Source organism: Odocoileus virginianus, chromosome 20, assembly GCF_023699985.2.
Source record: "Odocoileus virginianus isolate 20LAN1187 ecotype Illinois chromosome 20, Ovbor_1.2, whole genome shotgun sequence".
In the NCBI taxonomy this organism is placed as follows: Eukaryota; Metazoa; Chordata; class Mammalia; order Artiodactyla; family Cervidae; genus Odocoileus; species Odocoileus virginianus.
The window spans coordinates 39381830-39400315 of record NC_069693.1 but is presented as its reverse complement, the minus strand read 5'-3'; the positions used below and the strand labels follow the sequence as shown (position 1 = coordinate 39400315).

Here is an 18486-nt window from a genome sequence, read left to right as displayed (position 1 = left end):
TTAGGCAAGATTAAGGTTCCAGACAGAAATTGAATTTAGATAAGCCATGCCAGTTTTTTTTTACCATATACCAAGATTTTAGGATCAGTAAGAGTACTATGCTCTTCCTATTGGGACATGAGGCAAAGAAAAAAACAGTGATCCTGTCTTTCTTTAAAATTATGATATTTTGCTCATCATGGATTGTTTATATTCATTTTAATTTTTTAAACTCTTCCATGAAAACATTATTTATCTCAATGACTGGGTTTTCTGACTTTCTCTTAAATTCTGCACCCTAGAAGAATGCCTCAGCTCCTCATTCTAATCCCACTCTGTAATTTTCTCAATTGCCCTATGGGGTAGATACAATTATTTCCATTTTAGGGATGAAAAACTAAGGCTCAGTAACTTGGTCAAGTTATATTCTGGATGGGTTTGAAAGCTCACTGCCAGGGAGAATAAGTTATGTACTTCTTTTATCTTCTTCTCTCATCCTACACGATATCACTGAATGAGGAAGCTGAGTTAGATTGGGTTCTAGTTCAAAGGCAGAGACCTGCAGTAACAACTTACCATAACAGAAAGGAGAGTGGACTTCTTGTTAGGGAACCATTGAATGAAACCTGCCTGCCTTGACCAGTCACAATAATAAGCGCTTACATGAGTTGTCACGCAAGAGGAGGTCCCAATAAGGAATCCTGGTGCTGCTGCCAAAAACTAACCAGGAGAATTCGGGAGGGGCTGAGTGCAGAGAGGAGATGCCAGTCAGCCTCCCAGAAACCTTCACTCTTGAATCCATCTTGGCTGAGAGATGCATGTGCCACCAGGAAAGATCTTGAGTCAGACCAGATATGAGCACAAGCAAGCTGATTGGCCAAAGACAACCAGAAAGCTAACCCCATTCTCTTAAAACCTAAGACTGCAAGCCATGTGGCAGGGCAGTTCTCCTGGGTTGTCTTACCTGCTGCTCTTCACCCCAGCACCCCTTTTCAACAGTCTTCTGCTTTTGTCAGTATGTGTGTCTCCTCAGACAATCCCTTTCCAAGTGTTAAACAAGCACCCCTCTCTGGGGTCCCCCTTCCAGACACATTCTTTGCAGCCCACTTTCTTATTCCCCTGAGAGCAAGGACTCTTAACTAAGAGCCTACAGGGGTCAACAGTGTTTGCAGGGTCCACAAACTCCCTCAAAACCATATGACATTTGTGTGTGTATACGTGTGTGCTCTGGACAGAGGAACTATAGGTGCTATCAGCTTCTCAAAAGAATTTGATCCCCCCAAAAGTCAGAACCACTGACTTATGACAGCTGAGGTCACTTATAGTGTAAAGTCTTACACTAAGTGATCCAGACACAACATGTTAACTATACTTTTATCACAATCAAAGAGGCTCCATCAAAGTAGCATGCAGGTATTGGTACCAAAGGTCCAACAGAAAGTCTTACAGCGCACTGTCCCTCTCCAGAAGCTTGAAGTATGTTAGTTGCCCAGTTGTATCTGACTTTTACTACTACCCCATGGACTGTAGCCCACCAGGCTCCACTGTCCATGGAATTCTCCAGGCAAGAATACTGGAGTGGGTAGCCCTTCCTGACCCAGGGATTGAACCGAGGTCTCCTGCATTGCAGGTGGATTCTTTACCATGTGAGCCACTAGGGAAGTCTCTAAAAACGACGAGATCACAGTAACTAAAATCTTTATTGGGTAAGGTAAGTGCTTTAGGTGAAATAACTCATTTAGTCCTCACAGGGATCATCAAAGGGAAGATGCAATTCACTCCCTCTTCCTCATCAGTGAAAGGGAATTGAGACCACTTTGGGGGAAAATATGGGGGAAAAGAGTCCACTCCTATAGGAACCTCATTTGGAAATAAAGAAGCAATAAGGTGATTGCCCTCTCTTCCTTATTCCTTCCTATCGCCACCGCTAAGCATCCACATCAATAAAGAAGAACTGCGAAACCGTGGGTCAAACATAAGGAGGCTGGTACCAAGTTAGATGCACAATTCAACCCCTCTGCTCCACCCTGGGCCTAAGTATTGGGTTCTCCGAAATATTTTACACAAAACCCAAACAGAACAAACATTTTGGCCAACCCAATATTTTCCTGGTTTATGAAGCAAAGGAACCAGCAAACACCCTTGATCAGGACAAAAATAACCTGTAAAAGTAGAATGGAGCAGGACCCTATGGGGCCTTCCCAGACAGACTCCTTCCCCCATATCCTCCACTTTAGCTCCTCTCTGAAGCACCTAGTTAATAGTATATGATGCTGGTTTCCCGATTTTTTTTTTGGATGCTAAAACCACCATCAAATGGAAGAAATGTACTACTTGAACATTGGGAACAGTAGCCCGCAGACCTAAAGAGGGATGATGTTAACCCCTGTGACATCACCTGGTTATCTCACCATAAACCAATCAGAATTATGCATGAGCTGACCACATATCCTGGACCACCCTTCCTTTACTTTGCCTTTCAAAATGCTTTGCTACCTGGATGGGAGAGGAGTCTGGGGGAGAAGGGATACCTGTATATGTATGGCTGAGTTTCTTGGCTGTTCACCTGAAACTATCATAACATTGTTAATCAGCTATACCCCAATATAAGACAAAAAGTTTTTTTTTAAGAAATGCTTTGCTGACACCCTTCCCAGAGTAACAAACCCCCATGCTCCTTGTATTGTTGTCTTACAATAAAGCTGCACTTTCCTTCACCACAACCTGGTGTCAGTAGATTGACTTTACTGCTCATGGGGAAGTGGACCCAAGTAGTTGGGTAACAAACATTTCCTCGACACAAACTCAAGTGCTTTCCCCATGAATATAAGGGCTGTTTGTGCATGTATGTGTGTGTATGCACCTACACACACACACACACACGCCTCCCTTCTTGGATTAGAGCATCCTCCAGCCCTGGGAAATTCACTCTCTCTATAGCTCATCTTTTCTAGTATCTGAACCCTCCCAGAGTAATCATTCTCACTACCTTGCAGATAATGCCAAGACCTTACCAGCCCATTCAAAAGTAGCATCTCAGTCCCCCATCTCTCTCATACAGAGCAAGACTCCCAGCTAACACTGGGCATTGCACAGTCACATGTGAATCCAGTTCATGTTCCTGACCATTGATCCACCATCAATTTTTTCCAAGCCCCAGGCATGTGATTATCTGCAAAGCTGACTTACAAGATAAAATCCCCAGGCCTCTCCCCTCCCCCTCCTCCTCCAACAAGCAGACATTGATTTTACACAGAATGTGCGTGGCTTTGATGGTGTTATTGCAATCAACATGAAAAATACCACCGCAGTGCTTATCCGGATGTCTCAGTTGTTTTGCCTCATAGCACAAGTGATTGTTTAAAGAGGCTTGACACTGTTGGAGTCTTTTGTTTTATGGATTTTGCAAAGCATTGCTCTTTGTCTCCCGGGCTGGCAGAGGAGAAAGCTCTTTTTTCAAGGCAATGGGCAGTGCTTTTAGAAAATAGGATCCAAGGTGGGAGCTGATTCTATAATTCCTTTAAGCGCCTGCATTTAGGCAGCCATGGTTCCGCAGGAAAGCCTGCACCTAGCTTGTCCATGCTTGTAACTTGCTTGCTCTGGCCAAGTTGAGGCAGGAGATAGACAGACCCCCAGGGCAAAGAGCTGGACTGCATTCTCTGTGGACAGATACTCCAATAAGAGTATGGCAGGACAATCAAGGGAGGAGGTGAGGCCCTGTCCAGATATGAGATAAAAGACCACATATTCTTCACTCTCAAGGCAGGAGACTTCCCCACCTGCACACAGGCAGAAAAGCTCCTTGGAGCTTGGAGGTTTAAAAAGGAGGGTGTGCCACCCCATAGTAAATGATGTTAACTACCCATAGGCCTCTTCGGTAGAATCCATCTTGGTTAAAAGATGCATCTGCACACACGGGAAGATCCTGAGCTAAACCAAATATGCACTCAGAACCAGGCAAAGTAAGATGATTGGCCAAAGGACACTGGAGAGAAATGCCCCATAGAAGGGTCTCAAACCACCAAGAGGGTGCAAATCTCTCCCCGAGCCCACCTGTGTGTCTATCCACATATACTGTACTGACTTTCCTCCTAATGAATGCTTTACTGCTTCCCTACCATCCATATTCATGTTGGAAATTTACTTCTACACAGCTGACAGGCCAGGGCCTTGTCACTGGCCACTGGTTCCTGGTGGTCTAGAGGCTAGGATTCTGCTCTTTCACCTCCTCGACCCAACTTCAACCTCTGACTGGGAGCCAAAAGTCCGGCTTCAAGTTGCTGCAGGCCGAGACCACCCAAAATCATGTTCACTCCCATCCTTATCACCATCTGTTTTCCATGATATTCTGCATTCTTATTTCAGTAATTAAAGGGGTTTACTCCCTCTCTTTTACTTTCCTACGTCTCTCTTTCACTTCCCTACGTCTCTCTTTCCCCCACGTCATTGCTTAGTGATTATCTGACTCATCTGATCCCCAAAAAAAAATGTCAAGAAAGAAACTTGGAACACACACCATACCTCTCCCACACAAGCCAAAGATCCAGACACCCACCGCCAGTCTCCTCTCTCCCCTCGCTTGTAACAGCACAATCATTTGTACCCAGCGTGCCCACCTCTCCCATCAGAATGAGAGGCCCTCCAAGAGGCTGGAACTCTTCAACATGTTTGCACTACCTACCTGTGGTATATTGTCCAATTTAGTGCTGAGTTTTAATTATGTTGTAAATCAAAGTGCAGATAAGGATTTAGTTGGCTAATTATGAGACTGTGTATGTGAAAGTGATTGATAAATTCTCAAACAGGTTAACTAAACCTGGGCATTACTGACGTTTTGGACCAGATAACTGTTTGTTTGGGGGAAATGTCCTATACTTTGTAGGATGTGTAGGAGCAGCAGAAGTCTGCAGATACTGCCAAATAGCCCACGAATGGCAAAATCACCCCAGTTGAGAACCACCATTCTAATGCATCACAAGATTACAAGACCAACCTTAACACAAGTTCATGAAGAGGTGATAACCTAGGACAAAGTGAACTGTTGAATTTAAATTTAGGCTCACTTACTCATCATGCCTTTTCCTACCTCTATTCTCCTTGGCACCCTCCACCAAACCGACACAATGATATCATGTCAAAATCACTGACCTGTCTTCTGAGGGTCAACATGAAGCTGTACATTTCTATTAGCCCATCAAATCTCCTGGCTCTAAATTTAATTGTTTTGCTAGATAATGCTTATGCCCAGGTTGGGGTTCTCTGCTTATTGAAGTATATAGAACAAAACTGGCCAGGACTTGATGACATCCTTAAAGAAAGGGATCTAAGCTCAGAGTTAGGGCAAGTGGATTTGGGGTCCAGGTTAACTGGGAACCACTGAGCACCTCCCCTGCCTTATTTGGCTGCCTTGTTTGACTTTCTTTCAGTAGAAGTGCAGCAAAAGAAGAGCTTGGACCCAATTAAGGATCTTCAAACTGTTGTGTGTATTTCTAAAGTTAATAAAGGTATTATTGCAGGAACCCCCTTGGGAGAAAATGTGAGATGAGGGGTGCCAGTCTGCTGCTCAAATGCTTAGTCAAGAAGATCAATTTTCTTCTTATCTATTCTTCATACTGGACTACTAGGTTAAATTTCCTTCCTGAGAGAATGTTTCAGCATCGTGTGTGTGTGTGTGTGTGTGTGTGTGTTTAAAGGAAATAATTCAATGACACTTGTTAAATCACAGTAAGGAAGACTTCAGTCGAAGGGTGGGGAGGCTATCTCAGTTGTTATAACCATAGGCACGGGATTTTGCAGAGGGCAGAGAGATTACACTCAACTCTGAATGTAGCATGGGCAAGAGGAAATTTATGGGCAAGTGCATGGGGTCAGTGGATGGAAAATTACTAAGAGAAAATAATAGGGGTAGGGGGCGTTCCATCTAAATCCAGCTAACACACCTCTTGCTGAAAACTGGCTGGGGTGGTCAGATATTACCTGGAGGTGGGTGGTAGAGAATGAGGAATCTGATCAGATATCAAAGGTGATCAGATATTGAGAATGAGGGATTCTGGTTAAACTTCTTTATCAGTATTCTTGCTAAAACTAGATTTTACCCAACAAAATGCACAGATAGGCCTGGGAGAAGGCTCAGGAGCCTGACTAAAGTCTGGTCAAGCAAAGACTCTTTATCAGTGTGTATAAGTGTTATTGGAGCTTCCCAGGTGGTACTAGTGGTAAAGAACCCACCAGCCAATGCAGGAGACATGAGAGACTTGGGTTTGATCCCTGGATCTGGAGTACCCCCTGAAGGAGGGCATGGCAACCCACTCCAGTATTCTTGCCTGGAGAATCCCATGGACAGAGGAACCTGGCAGGCTACAGTCCATGGGGTCTCAAAGAGTCGGAAACGACTGAAGCAACTTAACAGGCAGGGCGGCATAACTGTTACCAGAGCTTTAAAATCTCTAGGTTAGATAATATCAACAAACCCTTCCGGTTCTAGGATTCTAGAAAAACCCTTAATATGGTTGTGTACAAAAATACATGAATAGCCACTAGAAGCCAGACTTGAAGAGAGCAAGAATTTGAGGGCGAGCAGGGTAGGGGTTTCCTCTAGCTTTCTAAGTTCTCAGCTGGAGTCCCTGTAGCAAAATACAGATTAACAGGAGAAAAATGTACAAATTTACTTAAAGTAAGTTTTATGCAACTCAGGAATTTTCCTAAGGAAATGAATACCCAAAGAACAGTCAAAGGAGTATTTTTATGCCAGGTTTGATAAAGAATGAAACAGTTGTGGGGGAAAGTGATGGGACAAAATGGGATAGGAGGTCGTCCAGGTAAATGGAGGAAGCTTAAACTTATCAAGGCCTGTTTATTTGAATTCCTGATGGTGTCCTTCCACTTCCAGAGATAAAGGTGCTCTTATGGGAGATGGGAGGACTCCTCTCACCTGAGGATCTTAGGATCTGCTTCCAGGGAAGGCCAGAAAATCCATCCTGCCCCTCCCATTTCCCAAATTCCATCAGCTTAAAATAACTAGTTTTGCCACAGGACCATATCTTGGCATAGAGTGTTCTGAAGCCTGTCAACCCATTTCTCCTTCACTTCACTGATACAGCATAACTGCGATGGGAAAGGACCAAAAATAGAATACAAGTAAGTCCTCTACGGAGAAGGCAGTGGCACCCCACTCCAGCACTCTTGCCTGGAAAATCCCATGGACGGAGGAGCCTGGTGGGCTACAGTCCATGGGGTCGCCAAGAGTCGGACACGACTGAGCGACTTCACTTTCCCTTTTCACTTTCATGCATTGGAGAAGGAAATGGCCACCCACTCCAGTGTTCTTGCCTGGAGAATCCCAGGGACTGGGGGAGCCTGGTGGGCTGCCGTCTATGGGGTCGCACAGAGTCGGACACGACTGAAGTGACTTAGCAGCAGCAAGTCCTCTACACACAAATGTCAAGCCTCGAACTTTCAAAGACGCACACGAGCATTCACATATGCAGCCATGTAAGTTAGTTCGCCTGTCTGGCATACATTGTCTCGTCCATGCGTCATCTAGAGATAGTTGTGCAGCTTGCCCTTCGTCTCCTATTGCTGACGGTCCTTCATCTCTACCATCTCCCACCCCTTCTCCCTCCTGCAGTCGGTAACTCTTCTTGCCTGTCCATTCAATGCCCACCCCTGTACACCGGCTGAGACAGTAAAGAACCTACCTGCACTGTAGGAGGCCCAGGTTTGATCCCTGGGTCAGGAAGATCCCCTGGAGAAGGAACAGGCTACCCACTCCAGTGTTCTTACCTGGAGAATCCCATGGACAGAGGAGCCTGGCGGGCTACAGTCCATGGGGTCCCAAAGAGCGGGACAGGACTGAATGACTGACACTTTTCACTACTATTTTCACACAGTAAGGCTAAAAATGTTTTCTTTTTTTCCATGTGTTTCTTTGCATTTTATGTATTATTTGTGTGAAAAGAATTATAAGCCTATTATAGTACAATACTGTATAGACAAACGTGTCAGGTGGGTACCTGGGCTAATTTTGTTGGACTTAATAAACTGGACTTAACGAACACACTCCTGGAACAGAACTTGCTAGTATCTAGGAGACTTACTATACATTGAGAAGAGTCTGAATTTAAAGGATATATGAGATGGTAGCAAAGGAAAAGGGTGGGGGGAAGTTGGGGTTTAATCGTCTAATCATCTCATCTCTCCTCAACCGTCTCTGGCCCAACTCCTTGCCTCTGTGCTCTGGGCTTGAGTGAAGCCCAGATCTACCAGTGCAGGCAACCACTTCCGCCTCGCCCAGCCCCTCTGAGCCTCAGCAGGGGACTGACTGGAGCCCTCTGACTTATTTCTGAAGCCTGAACCTTTGACAACAGGCCGGCCTAGCAGTCCAGCTCTGCAAAGTTTGCCCTGAGCACCACAGTCCTCCTGTTTTATTAATACTGCACAGAATGAGAAGAACCAGCCTGAGTGGCAGCTACAAAGACACTCGTCTCCTAAAATGTGATATTTGATCACAGGAGGATTTTGCGGTGGGATAGTTTATAATCCTAAATTTAAATCCTTCCTGAATTTCAGACGTTCCAGTATCAAAAATCCTTTTAGGATTTTTCAAAGTGTGTAATCTGTTTAGAAATTTAAAAAAAAAAAAAAAAAACCTCTCTGGCCCATTCTTTCTCCAAAAATAGGCTTGCTACATTTTTAACTTCCTTTAAAAGAAAGAAAGAAATGCCTTTTAAAAAAATTAAATTTCTTGTTTATTTCACTTCAGGGGCAACTGTTTCTAAGACATCCAATGAAATATTCTTACTAAAATAAAGTGAGATTTTTTTTCCAGTGACTGCAAAGGAATCCAGAAGAAACATTTATTTTAAAAGGGATTAAGGAGGGAGAGAAAGGAGAAGCTGTGTTAAGGAAAAGAACTAGAAATACACAAGAAAGGAAAAAAAAAACCTGTCTTCTCTTTCTGCCACACCTCAAGCAACCTTAGGAGTAAACAGGTGAGTTTGCCATTATAATTTAAATGAGAGGGTGGAGAATAAGTATTTCCTTGAGAGCAGAAGAAGGTGAATGATTGGGAGGGAGGAGGAAGTGGGGAGGGCAGAGAAGGAAGCCAAAAGGAGGAAGAATCAAAGGCCACTGAAGCTATGTGTCCTGTTCTCTTCTGAACAAGCCTTACTCTCTGGGTAGACCTGAGACCTTTCTGGGGGTTGAACAAAGGTTGAAGTTAGGAAAGAGTCCCTAAAGACAGTCCACAGGTAGAGATTGCCTCAGAATGGCTGAACCTCCTGGACAAATTTTTCCGTGTGATTTTCATTCCATTTTCATCATCTGTTATAACATAAAATTTCATCAACTGTAAATGTCAGTTCTTCCCTTTATTATTTGCTAATGTCATAAAAATCTGAATTGTTTGCTTTGTTAAAGGGCTTGCTGGGCATTGACTTTTCCTTATTTGTACTTTACTACCCCAAATGTGTGGGGTTTATTTATTTTTTTAACAAAAAATAACATCCCTTTTGAAATGGGATTTAAATAACAGAGCAAGGTTTGCCATTATCATAAATGTATAAAGTGCCTTGTGAGTAATAAAATGGATCATGGATTCAGGATAATTCAAACTGAAATGTTATGTTCAGTATCAAGATTAGATTACGTTAATGCAGTTCATTTTAAATGGTTTAAAGGCCATCAGATGCATGTGAAAAGAATCTGTATCATAACTTAGAATAAATAGACTGAGACATTTGTTTATAATGTCAGTGCTAAACAAATCTATTACTACATTTCTGCATGTAGCGTTATATTACCACTGCTATTAAACAAACAGAGCATGAAGATAAATTATAGCTTTAATTATAAACATTACCTTTGCGTATTTATTAATTTAAAATGGAACAATGTTCAATAACCTTAGGTTATTTATATCAGCTAACATTTTAATTAACTTTGTTGTATTTATGCGTCTTGGTAATTGTTGCTACCAGGCACATGGAGCTCCTTGAATAATGGAAGCAATCTAACCTATCCCTGTGCATATTACCCATTAATGGGATGGTAACGTCGTAACTCCTGCCAGAGTCAGACTCGGTTGCAGTCAGACTCGGTTGCAGTCAGACTCGGTTGCACGGGCTTCCTGGGTAAGAGCCTAAGGCTCCAAAATTTGCCTTTCTCCTTGGAAACCACCACTGAGGAGCACCTGGAATTCCTGGACAGACTGTGGAGAAAGGTGGCAGAGGAGCCAGGAATTTTCATGTGAAGTAAATAGTCAGCATCTTTCAACAAGGTTGAGCTATAGAATCAGCATAGTTGAGCATATGGCCAGAGGCCACAGCCCTGCCTCTATTGAGCTTCACCTGAATATACCCAGCACAGATAGGAACCTTGGTTGAAAGATTCAGACAGGCAATAACACAATTCTTTATTTTTCATTAATCAATTTAATTTTTCTTTTTCTTGAAATCTTAATTCCAAGAGGTTGGTGAGAAATCCTTCCTCGGTCTTTAACGAAGCTGTACTAAAATTCAGAATGCAGAACAAAAAGGGGGACAATTCTAGACCCCTCCCACTGTATTTTTCTAACAATAATCTTTGTCTGCTTTTCCAGTGCTCTCTTGGAGCCTTACTGCTACCCACTTTCATGCCTGGAGAGGTCTGTGAGAGCTTTCCCATGCCTCTGAACTTTTCTACTCTAGATAGACCATGCATTCACACCCTCTAAGCCAGGCCAGTTCTTCAGGGAACTGGCCCAGGGCAGTGGTTGAGTCAAGTTATGGCGACAGGGCTCTCCTATCCAAAGCCAGGGGAATCTCCACTCCCTCCTTCCTGTGTAGTTTTCTATTCATCCCAAAACATTGCTTCCTTTTGTCCTTTTCAGTTCAGTTCAGTTCAGTCACTCAGTCGTGTCTGATTTTTTGTGACCCCATGAACCGCAGCACGCCAGACCTCCCTGCCTATCACCAACTCCTGGAGTTTACCCAAACTCACGTCCATTGAGTCAGTGATGCCACCTAACTATCTCATCCTCTGTCGTCCCCTTCTCCTCCTGCCTTCAGTCTTTCCCAACATCAGAGTCTTTTCAAATGAGTCAGCTCTTTCAGGTGGCCAAAATATTGGAGTTTCAGTTTTTCCAATGAACATCCAGGACTGATTTCCTTTAGGATGGACTGGTTGGATCTCCTTGCAGTCCAAGGGACTCTCAAGAGTCTTCTCCAACACCACAGTTCAAAAGCATCAATTCTTTGGCGTCAACTTTCTTTATAGTCCAACTCTCACATTCATACATGACTACTGGAAAAACCATAGCCTTGACTAGATGGACCTTTGTTGACAAAGTAATGTCTCTGCTTTTTAATATGCTGTCTAGTTTGGTCATAACTTTCCTTCCAAGGAGTAAGCGTCTTTCAATTTCATGACTGCAATCACCATCTGCAGTGATTTTGGAGCCCCCAAAAATAAAGTCAGCCACTGTTTCCACTGTTTCCCCATCTATTTGCCATGAAGTGATGGAACTGGATGCCATGATCTTAGCCTTCTGAATGCTGAGCTTTATGCCAACTTTTTCACTCTCCTCTTTCACTTTCATCAAGAGGCTTTTTAGTTCCTCTTCACTTTCTGCCATAAGGGTGGTGTCATCTGCATATCTGAGGTTATTGATATTTCTCCTGGTAATCTTGATTCCAGCTTGTGCTTCCTCCAGCCCAGCATTTCTCATGGTGTACTCTGCATATAAGTTAAATAAGCAGGCTGACAACATACAGCCTTGACGTACTACTTTTCCTATTTGGAACCAGTCTGTTGTTCCATGTCCAGTTCTAACTGTTGCTTCCTGACCTGCATACAGGTTTCTCAAGAGGCAGGTCAGGTGATCTGGTATTCCCATCTCTTGAAGAATTTTCCACAGTTTGTTGTGATCCACATAGTCAAAGGTTTTGGCATAGTCAATAAGCAGAAATAGACGTTTTTCTGGAACTCTCTTGCTTTTTTGATGATATTGGCCATTTGATCTCTGGTTCCTCTGCCTTTTGTAAAGCCAGCTTGAACATATGAAAGTTCTCAGTTCATGTATTGCTGAAGCTTGGCTTGGAGAATTTTGAGCATTATTTTACTAGCATGTGAGATGGGTACAATTGTGCAGTAGTTTGAACATTCTTTGGCATTGCCTTTCTTTGAATTGGAATGAAAACTGACCTTTTCCAGTCCTATGACCACTGCTGAGTTTTCCAAATTTGCTGACACATTGAGTACAGCACTTTCACAGCATCATCTTTCAGGATTTGAAATAGCTCAACTGGAATCCCATCACCTCCACTAGCTTTGTTCATAGTAATGCTTCCTAAGGCCCACTTGACATCACATTCCAGGATGTCTAGCTCTAGGTGAGTGATCACACCATTGTGATTTTCTGGGTCATGAAGATCTTTTTGTATAGTTCTTCTGTGTATTCTTGCCAACTCTTCTTAATATTTTCTGCTTCCGTTAGGTCCAAACCATTTCTGTCCTTTATTGAGCCCATCTTTGCACGAAATGTTCCCTTGGTATCTCTAATTTTCTTGAAGAGATCTCTAGTCTTTCCTATTCTATTGTTTTCCCCTATTTCTTTGTCCTTTTAGACTTTTTAATCCATTAAACCTAAAGACCTGCGTGCTGAGTCACTCAGTCCTGTCTGACTCTTTACAACAACCCTATGGACTGTAGCTCACCAGGCTCCCTTGTGCCTGTGATTCTCCGGGCAAGAATACTGGAGTGTGTTCCCATACCCTCCTCCAGGGGATCCTAAAGACAAAATATTCAAAACAGCAAAATGGATTTCCCTGTTGCTGAGGGCAGACAGATTTTCATATGCTATCTCAAATGAAAATTAAGATTTTCATATGCTATCTCAAACTCCAAGAAATTAGGGTGAAAAAGAAAGTAGGATTACACAGGAATAGGGAACAGGGCTCTCTCTAAATCATTGTCCCACATTTGTGTATCCATCACATCCTTTATGCTCCAGTCCCAGTAGTCACCACTCTATCTGAAGAGCCTCTGGATAGGGAATATGTTGAGGGGAGGAATTCTTTGTCACTAAACTATTAATATTTCTCTGGGATTCCCTGATTGCTCAGCAGGTAAAGAATTCACTCTCTTGGTGTAACACGACCTGAAAAACAGCACTGTCTCCACCTTGAGCAAACAAGAGGATCAGCCCTGCAGGTCAACCTGTCTTGTCGACCTGTAAGTATTTTCACTCTAGACCTGGTATTACAGTGATGCCTGCAGCCAAAGTGTGCATGCTTTGTTTTCCATGACAAGAGTATGAGGTGATCAAAATGGGAAATGTTTTAAGGGACATACACAAAAAAATGATCTCAACAAACTCTTCTTATATACTTATTCTTTTTGTTTGTTTTCCTCCATTCTTGAAAAAGTTTAGCCAAATGGTGAGAATATGCACACGTACACACTCTGCAGTTTTCACCTCCATCCTCTCACCCTTCCCACAGACCCATTTATCATCACCTCCATCTAGAAGATAGGAGATCTGGATTCTATTTTAAATCTTCTACTGACCAGTTAGGTAAGCCTTAAACATCTCCAGATCCCTAAGACCCTGCTTATTCATTTGTGGAATAGGACCGATAATTTCATCCTTACTTTACGAGATTGCTCACTGCATTCAATAATACAATGAATATGAAGACATTTGAGCAGAAATAATATCTCATCTGGTGGAAGACATTATTTTACTAAAAATTTCTTTGGGAGGATTCCTAAATATAAAGCACTTTTAGCAACAAGGTCATGGACCAGCTCAAAAGTGCTGCATCACATTGTCAGTGGTAGCAAGGAGCTAGATGTCACTGGATATACATAAGTTGATGTGGAGGTGGGTAAAACATGGTATATGACAGTGAAATACTACACAGCAGTAGAAAATAATGAACTCTGGTGACAGAGCAGAATCTCATTGAGTAAACCAAGTTAGAAGTAGAGCAAGGTTGATCAAACAATATCATAATTTAAATTCAAAGCAAACGCATGGAAGACAACACTAGTGTTTTTCAAGGCTGCATTCTCTGTACATGTATAAATATATATAAAGTGGATTGGAAGGAGTGTGTGCATTTAAGATATTAGCAAGGACATCTATAGGGAAAATAGGTATGGGACTGGAGATGAAAAGTGATGCAGAACACAATCAGAAATGAAATAAAAATGGTTCAAAGGCTCAGATGATAGTATGCTGTGACCTGAGGAATAAGAATGACCAAATCTCTGCACTTGATATATAAACACGAATTTTTTTTTTTTTTTTTAAAAAGCACTTGTATTAATTTGCCAGGGATGTCATAATTAGCTACCACAAACTGAGTGGCTTACAGAACAGAAATTTGTTATCTCACAGTTCTGGAGGCTAGTAGTCTGAAGCAGGGTGTAGGCAGGGTGAGTGCCCTCTGAGGTTTGAGGGAAGGATCCATCTCAGGCTTGTAGGTCGCTATCTGAATGTTTACACGGTTCACATTTCTTCCAGGTAAACCTGTCTGTCTCCAGATTTCCCCCTTTTAATAAGGACATTGATCATACTGGTGAAGAGTTCATCCAGTGAAGTCTTCATTGCCAAATAAGTTCACATTCTGAGGTATCAAGGATTAGGACTTCAACTTGCAAATTTGGCAGGGGCACAATTCAACCTCTAAGAGAGATAAATCTCAAAGACAACTTAGACAAGCATGGATATGATGACCTAAAAATTATTTTGGATGTCTCAAACTGTGGTCCTCAAGATCATAAAATATTGACATTGAAAATTAGGAGTTATGATAAGCATTTCTTTAATTATGAGCACAAAAGCAATATGTATAAATAGGTATGTTATGTAATTCATGATTTTTAATATGTATGTCTAAACTCATCAAAGGAACATAATAAAATATTTGACTGTTTCTAAATATCTCTAAAAGTTTATAAATTAAGTTAGCTATAAAACTTTAAAAATCTTCTCCTAAGGAAGTTAAAGGATCATCCCAAAGTCAGCTCTCTTTGTATGAGAATATGTATCTGTAGGTTTAGCTAGAAAAGTGCATATTTACTCAACTCTGGCTCGCCTAGCCAGGAATCCTCTGTACGAGAGGCCCTCTCATTACCCATTAAGAATTAATCACTCTGTTTCCTGGATAACAACTTGTTTATTTATTCTCTTGTATGCTATAGTCATTTAAAAATACACATTTGTCTTCTGTATTAAATTATGACTTTCTTAGGGGAAAAGACTGTGTCTCATTCACCTTTGCAGCATAACACCTGACCCATTTTTCCTAGATGCATAATAAATATTGTGGAATTGAACTCACCCTTTGCGTCAAGATTTCCTTTTCTTTAATTAAATATGTAATACATGTTTCTTACAGAAATTTTAAGCAATGTAGATTTTTAGATTGTCTGGAAGAATGCTTTCTAACAAAATTTAGGCCATGGAGTATATCTGTCCCTCTCAACAGTATATCTTGTATAATAAATAGTTTCTTCACTGTTACATTTAATGGCTGTACCATGTTCTACTAAATGGATGTTGTAATTTATTTAACCTAGTACTTCAATATTAATTAAGTATTTATTTTCAACCTAGTACTTCAACATAAGTAAGTATTTATTTTCAAGTTTTCAGCATTGGAAATGCAAGTAGAAACAGGTAGAAACTTATAAGACTTTAACAGTGTCTAAGTATAACAAAAATAAATAATAATATAAAAGACTTGAATAGCATAAGTATAAGAAAGATCAGATCTTGAAGGTAAACATTAAAATGTCCTTCCCAACAACAGAAAAATTTTCTTTTCTCTAAAGCATCATACAATAAATAGCTTATGAAAAGTGAACACTATTCACAGAAAAAAAATGATACTTTCCAAAAGATATAAAAAATACAGATAACATTCTCAGATTTTTTCAATAAAATAAGAAATTGACAATAAAAAGAAAGAACAAGTTCTCCTCTCTGAAATTAAAAATTAATCCATTTACTATTCTCAGGTAAAAGTTGAAATATAAACCAAGATGGCATAAGTCTAAAAATATTAAATTATAGAATGTGCTACCTGCCAGAATCTCTGGGGTACTAATAACGTGGTAATCAGAGAAAAATTATAGCCTTAAATATGTATGCCAATAAAAATAAAGCCATTAAAACAAATTTCCATCTCAAAATAGTAAAAAAAAAAAAAAAGAGTGAAAGGAAGCAGAATACAAATAGTAAAGATAAAAGCATAGTTAATGAGATAAAATCCAGAAAACAGTTAAGAAGTAAATCAAGGATGATTTCCTTTTTAAAAAATCAACAGATACACAAATCACTCAATAATCTAATCGTGATGAAAAGGCTGGTGGGAAGAGATGGGTTGGGGAGAATACAAATACATATACATAAAGTACATGTTGACTTTGAAATACTTGAGGAAGATCCAGGTGAAGATGTCTACAAGTGGTGGACATGTGTGTCTGAAGCTCAGGAAAGAACTGCAGGCTGGAAATAGGACCTTTACAGCCCGTAAGTGTGAGTGAGTGAGACAGACTATTGTCTGGCTATCTCCTATTCACTCAGGTCCATTCTTTGTCCCTTTCCTGCCAGTTTAGTACATTTCCTGAGCGTCACTGACGACTAGCTTCTGCCTGGCTTCACCCAGTGGGAGACTCTGGAGGAGACAGGAGGGCAGAGATGGGAAAAGTCAGGGCATTGCTTCCTCTGTCTCTGTTTCTAGTCACTTCTCCCACACTGGTTGCCCCTTCCTCTAGGGCCCAGCTCCGGGCTAGGTAGCCTCTGCTCTGGCTCCAGCTTCCATGCCCAGCCCTGGCTCTGGGACACAGATCCTGCCACCTGCTCCCATTATACCTCCAAGCCTAGGAGCGCCGGAGGTTTCCCCTTGTAGCTCCTCTCTGGGTTGTCTCAACTTCCTGCATTCAGCTTTGCCCTTTTCCCCACCCTTTTCCTGGTTTTCCTGGTGGCTCAGAGAGGAAAGAATCCACCTGCAAGGCAAGAGACCCAGGTTTAATCCCTGGATTGGGAAGATCCTCTGGAGAAGGGAATGGCTACCCACTCCACTATTCTTGTCTGGAGAATTCTCTGTGGACAGAGGAGCCTGGCGGACTATGTCCAAGGGATAGAAAAGTCAGACACGGCTGAGGGACTAAACCTTTCACTTTCCACCGCTTTATAACTAGTTGCCCTTATTAACTTGTCCTCTGTGAGACTATCTGGTGTTGGTTCTATTTTCTGAGTAAGACTGAAGTGCCAGTTTCCCACTGCTGAGCAAGAAGGGAAGAATTAATAATCCAAATGGGGAAGCCCCAATATTCAAGGGTCAGACAGAAGAAAAGGAGCCGTCAGTGAGCCAGAAAGAAAAATAGGAAACTCAGTGGTCCTTGTGATTCTCTCTTTCCCTCATAACAAAACTGTATTTGGGGACTTCTCTGGCGGTCCAGTGGCTAAGATTCCATGTTCCCAGTGCAGGGGGCCTGTTTTCGATCCTGGCCCGGGAGCTAGATTCTACAAGCTGCAACTGAAGACCCCTCATGTCACGGCAAAGATGGAAGCTCCTGCAGGCTGCGACTAAGACTTGGTGCAGCCAAATAAATTAAAAAAAACTAAAAAGACAAAATATTTTCATTGGTGACCCCCAGAGACAAAATGTTAAGCACCAAAGGAGAAATGGCAGGAAGATACTGGGGTCCTGCCTCTCAAACTCCCTCTATACATCCAGGACACTCATTGTCTCTTGGAAAAAGGACCCTCACCCAGACATAATATTTTCCTCAGTGGCTGAACTGACTGTGTTTATAATCTTAATAAGACACCAGTTAAATCAAGTCAGCCCTACTACCTTAGCTATCATCTAATTGCCTGTGGTTTATATCTTGCATATTCAGTGGTTATGCAATTGAAAATGTAACCATTGAGGCACTTAAGAAAGAAGATAAATATTAACACACACTGCATGAGAAACTCAAGATTAAAGAAAGTGATTTTACGTTTCATCAGAATTCCACACCCCCACCCCCCAGCCCCAAACTACTGGATAAAGCTTGGGTACACGTGCTGAGGGCAAATTCTCTTCCACCTAAGCTTAACTATGCATTTTTTCCCCCCATCAGAAGATCTGCATAGCAGGGCTTATAAAATCATCTAACTAAATGTGCCTCATTAACCTGTATTTATCTGTGTTGAGTACCTGGTGATCCCTGATGTTTCTGAAATTGATTCTCTCCCTCCAGGTGAGTCTGCAAGAAACCTGGGCCGAGGAAACTTTAATGGATCTGTTGACATTTCCAAAGATCTTAAATGCCAATCCCTCTTCCCTGACCACTAGTTCCCATCCATTTTACTTGTTCCTGTGGGAGTTACAAATCGCTTTATCTTTGCCTGCAAGCAGGAGCTATGACCTAACAGGGAACTCTGACCTCCCCACAGCTGCCCAGAACTCCTGCAGCCCGTCAGAGGGGTCTGGTGGTCTCAATGACAGATGACACAGCAGTCAGGAA

General features: G+C 41.8%; 1 long non-coding RNA gene across 2 annotated transcripts; it reads left to right on the top strand.

Moving 5' to 3' along the window:
- The first annotated feature begins 8834 nt into the window (after positions 1-8834).
- LOC139030051 (uncharacterized) lies at positions 8835-15282 on the top strand. Of its 2 annotated transcripts, none has more exons than XR_011482367.1 (3): positions 8835-8969; positions 13083-13188; positions 14486-15282. It is a non-coding gene; the product is annotated as an uncharacterized lncRNA (long non-coding RNA). The 2 variants fall into 2 exon arrangements; XR_011482368.1 differs by having other exon boundaries at positions 13080-13188.
- The last annotated feature ends 3204 nt before the right edge of the window (positions 15283-18486 follow it).